The sequence below is a fragment of the Athene cunicularia genome, assembly GCF_003259725.1.
Source record: "Athene cunicularia isolate RWA chromosome 3 unlocalized genomic scaffold, athCun1 chr3_part1, whole genome shotgun sequence".
Classification (NCBI taxonomy): domain Eukaryota; kingdom Metazoa; phylum Chordata; class Aves; order Strigiformes; family Strigidae; genus Athene; species Athene cunicularia.
In genome coordinates this window covers 93033470-93041922 of record NW_020799097.1, presented here as the reverse complement: position 1 = coordinate 93041922, position 8453 = coordinate 93033470, and positions in this window count along the sequence as shown.

Here is an 8453-nt window from a genome sequence, read left to right as displayed (position 1 = left end):
GCTCAGGTGAGGCGGGGGGCCTGGCCAGAGCGGCGCCGTGGGGCGAGGGAAGGGCTAGGGCCCGGTAACGGGCAGGTGCCGGTGCCCGGAGGCGGGGTGCTTGGGAGGCGTGCGGCCGCCGGAGGTTGGGTTCGGGATTTTTGAGTCCCGGGCCGGTGCCTTGCACTTAAAATGAAGAAATTGTAGTTTGGGGGGGTGCCTGCGATACCGCAGGCTTTGCCGGCGGGGTTCCCCGGGGTGACGGATTCGAGAGTTCCCCCACCGCAGCCGTCTGCAGCTGGGACCCGCCGGGCTGCACGGCGCCGGAGCGCTGCCTCCCGCCTTCCGATAGCGATACTTAATTTTGCAACCTGTCCCAGACCGATTGGTGACTTGTACGGTGAACATGACCTGATCACGGCGGGGGGTGGGGAGGAGAGTCAACAAAACGTGTCGTAATGTGTAATTCTATTCTAAATGTCGCCCTAACTTTGAAGGTAGGTAAGTAGGACGTTGAGTCTCTTGGACCGAACCAGTTCAGTGTTCCTTCCCAGAGAACAGATGACAACGGCATTTGAGCTGCCCAGGTCAAAACCAAGTGGTCTGGCAGCTGTCGATGGTTGTACTCCAAGTGGTCACGGGAGCTTTGCCATAAGTTGTTTGTTCCGTCCTTGGCATGAAATCAGCACAGGTGTTGGCCAGATCTACCTCCTCCTAGTTTAACTTTAGGTCCCCCAGGTGGATTCGGTCTCTTTTGTCCAAATGATGGAGAAGAAGTTGCACAGAAAGGCAAAGGTTCTGTAACGGTCTAGCAGAAATAGGGCATGACACGCAGAGTAATCCCAGTTGGGGCATGATTTATTGATTTGCTTGAAATTGCATGGCTGGCTTTAACAAGCAGGAAATAAACTAAAGCTACTAGTGACAGTCTTTGTGTCGCCAGAATTGAATGTGTTCGCTACCGTTTGTTTACAGAAAGTCAAATGGATTCGTGCATTGCTTTATTGAATGCTTACTTGGTTTGGGAATCTAGAAAGGTTTTTGAGTTTCCTTTGTTTTTTCTAAAACGTGTACTTTTTCTGTAAGTTCTGATCCGAATTACTTTTAACTACTTTCTATGAATTGAGTAGTTGTAACATACTTTTGGGAGCACTTTTGAGAGAGCTTTATTACAACATCTATCTCTGTAAGCCCTACTTCTTTAGGGGATGAAAGCCACGGTGGTTGGAAGAACGGGATGGGTGATCGCTGTGTGTGGCGTAGTAACTGTGTCAAGTGTGCTGGGGCACTGGCTGATACCCTGCAGGGCCTGAGAAGCAAGCTAATGTAAAAGCAAAGGCAGTGCAAACTTAGCAGCTATACAGCGATAATACGCTCGTTGCCTCTTTCTGTACTCAGTCTCTCCGGGGATTCATCTGTAGAGAGGAGCAATTAGTGTTACAGCCGTAGGGGACAGTGAAACATGTTTGAACATCCTGCCATCTGAAAGCATTCAAAACAATTGTGAATACTGCTTGACTCTCTCCTGGGTTGGATCAGAAAATGTTCATGGGTTCTGTTAGTTTCATGAGATTTCGACTGGCTGTGGAGGGGTGCAAAGGGAGCACTAGGCTCTGTATTTCATCCCTTTTTAAAACGGTCCTTCCAGCTGTGGAGGGAAGAATTCTGTAACTCAGGAGCTTTAGGAGACAACTGAAAGGCTGTGTCTAAGGCCATCCATTTTAAGTCTTAGGTTAGGTTGCAAACAGTGGGGTCAGTACAGCTACTGTATTGGTATTGTGTGGTGAACCTATGCCTTTCTAGCCTGTTCCTATATGTTGCTTTTGGAGACAGTGGGAGAATGGCTGTGTGCATGCTATCCATTCTGTATCCTGCATTAGTTATCTGTAATAACGCTTTTTTTGAATGCTTAGTAAGTGACTCCATCTGAAACACTCAAAATCTTTTATTCATGTTTTGAATGTCCATTAAGTCCTTATAACGTTCTCTATATGAAATATGTGATGAAGATCAATGTATTGATAGAAGTAAAATGATATTCACCAGGTAACCTGACCAGATGAATCTGAGGCTGTGAAAATTTATGACAGTTTTGAAGGTGAAATCAGATATACCTGGAAGCTGATCTTAAATTGTTTACAAATAAAATCCAGAACTTGGTCAGCTTATTATTGGACTGGTTAGTCCACATGTTTGAGCCTGTTTGTATCTTAGTATTTAAGGCACAGTTGTCAGTCTCATAGCTACCTGCATGGTGGAGTCCCTTTTTCTAAGATGAGATAAGGGCAGGTAGCAACAGGCATTTCTTGACCAATTTACAGTAACAATAGAAAGTCTGATGTAATCCTGTCATCTTTTACACATGATGATACATGTCCAAATGATGTTACTGAATTAAAGAAGAATTGTATAGGATTACATATTTCTACTAAGAAACTCTGTATTTTCCAGTACAATAGAAAAAATAATGTATACAGTTTTTTAAAATTTATTGTAAGCTGGAAGTTTACATGTGAAAACCCCAGGTTTTTGAAACAAAGGAGGAAGATGAGATGACTCTTAAGATTGTGAGGCTTGAGATCAAGCAATAATTAAGGAAATCAGCATGCTTGCTTTTTTTTTTTTTTTTCTTTTTTGTCCTACATCATAGTCGGTAAAGGTCTTGGGTATCCTGATACAAAGTTTCAGTTCAGCTTCTTCCATCTGTTCAAGTACCTTCTGTTAGTCAAATATAACCACCTGAAATTTTCTGTAGCCTCAATGAAGTCTTCACCACTGGAATAAAGGGAAGAGCCCAGCTTGTCTAGAAGGACCTCATATGGCCCTTATTCTTGGCTAGTCATGTTTGAAACACTGTGTCCTGGAGCTCCATTCTGTGGGTAGCTGGTCAGAGTCCCTGAGCAGTGCTCTTGTGCCAGCAACCAGAACTGTAGTATGCTGTTTGGGTTCATCTGTTGGGCAGCAGCTGCAGAGCCCTCAGAAAAACATTTGTCTTGGACTTCTCAGCTCAGGCTTCATTCTGGTACTTGGCCTAGTTAGACCCGTTTCAGCCTCTGTGGTTGTCTAATTTCCAGGTTGAACAAGGACACTATGTCATCACTTCTCTAAAGACTAAGATATTTAAAGGTGAGGCATGAAACAGAAGAGCTGTTGCTGAGTTGTGTCTGTGATGCTGGTACAACAGCGTTAGGTACTACGGTGAGGCGGCAGCGCTCATGCCCAAACCCAACAGGATTGCAGGAGCTGAAGGTGCCAACAGGTGCAGGAGCAGCACTAACAGTGTCATAAGTAACACAGGTTGTGGTGGTTCCTGAGGCTTCTGCCAAAGAAGTGTTTGCAAGCATTACTGTTTCATAGTGAACAAATATCACTGGGGATAACATGAAGGCGGAAGGGTAGAGCAGGTATAGTACTGGATCTTCAGTTTCATAAATAGGTAAGAGCTCTATTCTTTTCCCCCTTGTGTTTAACTGAGCCCTTCCAGTATCTGTCAGTTTGTGGTGCTCCTAGTGGTTATTAATACGTCTGGTGACAGCTTCCAATTTTGCTGTGTTAGAAGAGTTCTCCTGGAAATCACAGGTGAATTGGCAGGTCTGAAGGGTTGACAGCTTGTCAAAATATAGCTGCTAGGTGCAGTCATCTAAGATCTCATTCTTTCAGTATTAGTATAGAACATAGGATTGACAGCCTGGAGAGTGAAACTGTTTTTTCACAGATCAGATAAAGCACACTGTGTGACAGGGCATACTCCAATATGCAGAAGTGTCTCCTGTCAGCTATGGAGAGAGAGGAGTGGGGACTTGGGGATTATAACTATCCCTTTTAAGTGAAAAGTTATGTGGTCAGGCATTGATACTTTAAAATAACAACAATCACCCATCTTTTCCAATTGCAGGAAACTGAATGACCCTTTCCTTGTATCCAGGGAACTGTAGCAGCCAGCTTTTGCTTTCTTCCTGCTCTGATAGCTCTCATGCAGGCTGCAGGTGACTGGGTCTAACCTCACCCCATTCTTCCTCTTTGGAAAATCCTACTTACACGACTACCTTAGAGAGTGCTTCATCCTTACCCTGAGTTATCAGGAAGGCAGCTGAGTTTCCATCTCTGATATTTGGCCTTCCCTGTGGAATTGTATAATCAGTAAATTTGCAGATGACACCAAGTTAAGTGGGAGTGTCGATCTGCATGAAGATAGGGAGGCTCTACAGAGAAACTTGGATAGACTGGATCGGTGGGCCAACGTTAACAGGATGAGCTTCAACAAGGCCAAGTTCCAGGTCCTGTGCTTGGGCCACAACAACTCCCTGCAAGGCTACAGGCTTGGGGAGGTGTGGCTGGAGAGCTGTCTGCAAGAGAAGGATCTGGGGGCTCTAATTGACAAGCAGCTGAACATGAGCCAGCAGTGTGCCCGAGTGGCCAAGAAAGCCAACGGCATCCTGGCTTGTATTAGAAATAGTGTGACCAGCAGAAGTAGGGAGGTGACAGTCCCCCTGTACTCTGCACTGGTGAGGCCACACCTGGAGTATTGTGTCCAGTTTTGGGCACCTCAATACGAGAGAGATATTGAGGTGCTGGAGCGAGTGCAGAGGAGGGCAACGGAGCGGGTGAAGGGCCTGGAGAACAAATCCTATGAGGAGCGACTGAAGGAGCTGGGACTGTTTAGTTCGAGGAGAAAGCTGAGGGGAGACCTCATCACACTTGTGGAGGTTGGAACTCAGCCAGCAGCCAGGCACCTTGTGGCCCACCGTTCACCTCCCCCTCCCCCCTCTAGTGAAATAGGGGAGGGACAAAAAGAAGAGAATTTGTAGGTTGAATAAAAGGAAAGAATTTACTAAATATAACAAGAGAACAACAGTAACAATAGTGAGACCAAAAAGAAATGGTTAAAGTGCAGCAGTGGTTTATTAAGTGCTTTGAGATTGCTTCTGGTTGAAACCAGGACAACTCTCTACAACTACCTGAAAGGACATTGTAGGGAGGTTGGTGCTGGTTTCTTCTCACAGGCAATTACTGACAGGACAAGAGGGAATGGCTTTAAACTGCAAAGGGGAGGTTTAGACTGGACATTAGGAAAAAATTTTTCACAGAAATAGTCAGACAGTGGAATAGGCTGCCCAGGGAGGGGGTGGAGTCACCATCCCTGGATGTGTTTAAGGGTCGTTTAGGTGAGATGCTGGGGGATATGGTGTAGGGCAGAACTTTATGTAGATTAGGGCTGATGGTTGGACTCGATGATCCCAAGGGTCTTTTCCAACCTGAATGATTCTGTGAATTGATAAAAATTTGACTCAGTGCTGAGTGCAGTGGCAGTTTTGGTAACATAGGATCCACTCCCACTGGAGCTCAAGCTGATGCTACTGAACTCCTTATGGGTGTCTCCTAGTTCCTCCTTGCTGACATAAACTGAACAGAAACTGCGCAAACAGCTTAAAAATTCCACCTCCAGTCATTCTTCCCTCCTAGACAAACCCGTCTCTATGCATGACAAGGAGTTGATGGAAAGAAGCTCTAGTAGCTCTGGAAAACTTTTTTTTTTTTTTCCCATCCTAACACTCACTATTTTGCAGCAAGAGAGCGAAAGTTAGTTATTTCTAACAAGAACTCTATATTGACACTAACTGCCTGCTGAGTGCTGGTTCTTTTAATACTGCTTCTTGACAGTTCACTTCAGAGTCATTACTGAAGGGCAGTATTATTCCTCCAGTAAGTCCTCTTACTTTAGCTTCCTTGCCTGGGACAGTTCTGCAGGTGGATGGCAGACCAGGAACAGAACCAGTCTTCTGCGTCCCACTCCAGTGGTGGCTCCTTCCTGAAAACTGGAAATTACTTTAAGTATATTATTGTCCTTGGAAGTATGCAGTTTTGGCATCCATTACAGACATTAAAGTCTCCCTCTCTTGCCTCCTTTCTGTCAGGGAAGACAACTTTTCACTTCTTTTCCTCCTTGTAATGCACACTCTGAAGTGGGGAGGCAGGAGGTTCCTACTGTTTCTGTCTTCAAGTGGAGTGGATAAGGAAGCCTGATCCTGAAAAAGGTGCAAAAATTAGTTACTGAGAGACAGAAGAGTGCTCACGCAAGAAGGGCTCAAATAATTTCAATATGCACAGGAGGGCTTTCCCTCTTAAATATGAACATCTTTCCAAAATAGTAGGAAGGAGTACATAAGAAATCCAACCAGGCCAGAAAAAAGTGCAGTTTTCAAGAGAAAAGTTTATTGTGGTGGTTTTTCTGAGTTTGTCAGTATTTAAAATATCTTCAGATTTAGTCTGTTCAGGGATCAGTTTTCTAACAGGAAGAAGCAGAAATGAAGTCAGGGTATTTAGCTAGGCTCTGTCTTAACTGTGTTTGTATTCTAAGAAACTAATTTCTAACGAAGGAAGCTCCCAAATTGGGATTTCTTGGGGTAGCTAAAGCTGTGTGAAACTCACAAACAACCCACAGGTGCCCAGGCTGGAACGCTTCCCCAGGGGGATTAAAACCCACATGACTTGTTCTGCCTGTGCATATTGAAGAGGGAGGTTTAAGACTGTGTGTAAGTGTGAGTGTGGCTGCAGAGGGATTGCCACTGGCACCTTTGGTGCTGCAGGGAGGGAAGGCCAGGTCTGGGGAGGGCTGGCTGTCAGCCTCTTACCCCTCTGCTGTTGTGGCCACTGCTGCAAAACAGAAACTGAAAGAGATTGCTTTCTTTCGCAGAAACTAGTACTGCTGTTTTATCGAGGTAAACAGATGCTTTCTGGGCTTTGAAACAGCCACTTTATGTCTCCTTTATGTTCTCTAACCCCCCCAGCTGCCAGGGGTGTTCTTTAGAGATCATCTTATCTGACCATAATGCTGTTTGGATCAAGAAGTGCAGTGGATTGTTTAAAGTCTAGTGGGAAGATTGTGCTGCCAAGAAAGACTGCTCCTGCTTATAAGTTTAGCAGCAGCCATGGTGTTAACACAGTTAGAATCAAAATTGCTGCAGCTGCTGATTGCTGAAGTTGGGCCTCTCCCCAGATAACATTTGCTGTCAAGCTGATCTGGTCACTGAGGGTGTTCTCTCTGTCTTCCACCCACCCCCCAAAGCTTTCTTACAAATGCTTTCAGAATAAAATGTTTTGAGGAAGCGGATTGTTCAACGTTTTAGCTGACCATTTCCAGAGTTCTTGCAAAGGCTGTTTCGAAATACTGTGCAGGATTAACTCCTGTGGTTACTGGTGGTGACCAAGAGCTAGGGAGATGTTGGCCACAACCATGTGTGTTTCTGCCCAGCCCCTTGGCATTGTCCCATACATGCCAATTTTAGTATGTCTGGAGATTTCACGGGTTTGATTTTCATTAGATGGAAATAACAACTTTAGCTCAGTTAAGCGGTTTGAATACTAGCTAATGTATCATTCAGTCCGGTTCCTCATTCTAGATCTTAAATTTATGTCAAAATTTGATTTAATCATTTGCCTGCTGCAGTCTCTGAAGACTAGCCAGTGTGATTTTGACTTGAGGCACAATTCTGCAGATGATTTCCATCACACACACACACATGCCCACCCCCACCCCCCTTTTAACTTTGTGAACACCATGTATTCAGAAATAGTTTTGTATGTGCTCTTTCACTGGAGATTAAGTTTGCTGTACATCCAGGAATCCTTTAGGTATCTTTTAGTTTTCTTAGGTGGATATTAAGTGTCTGTATGTGGTTAACTAACAAGCACACAGTGAGGGTTTTCTCAGTTTCGTTTTGTGTTGCTGTGCAGCTGGCCTCTGTTAGAATTATTAAATTGGCCTCCTATAAAATGTTAACTGTGATACTGTAGATGAAGAGACACCAGTCTTGGCAGGGTTTGGATGATGCTGTTTGTGGATGTTTGTAGTGCCTGAACCAAGTATCCACCAGATGATTAAAGTATGTTGGTAAACTTTTTCTTTTCTGCTGTACTATGATAAGAGTTGGTTCGTTTATTTTATGTTTCACTTAAGATATTGAAATATTTTTCAAATGCAGCAGAGCACTTTCAGCTGTGCTTTACAGGTGTACAAAAAAATCAGAACATGGTAATTTGAAAGTTATGGGCTAAAGGCAGTGGGACTCCCTGCATTTAGACCTTGCTATAACCAACAGTGTTCTGGTGTTGACGGTAGTGATGTTTTAAAGATGCCCTGTATAAAATTGAACTGTATCCATTTCCAGTAGCAGCTACTAATTTGAGGTATTTCATTTGATACCTAAAGTGATCAGCCCTCATTCTGGACAGCAAATACTCAGTACTTCCTGAAAGGTGTGTTGATCTAGAATATTTTACACTGTGTTTTAAAAAACTCAAAATTTGTAAATGGAAATCTCTTTTAATATTCACTTTGTGACAGTTAATAAAGACATCATTAAAATTCTGACTCTTTTTGTGCAGGCCTGAACAGGTGGAGTGTTCAGGATCATATGTTTCTCTTCCAGTCCCACTGTGCCCTATATTATTTATAATCTTTTAACTGAGACAGA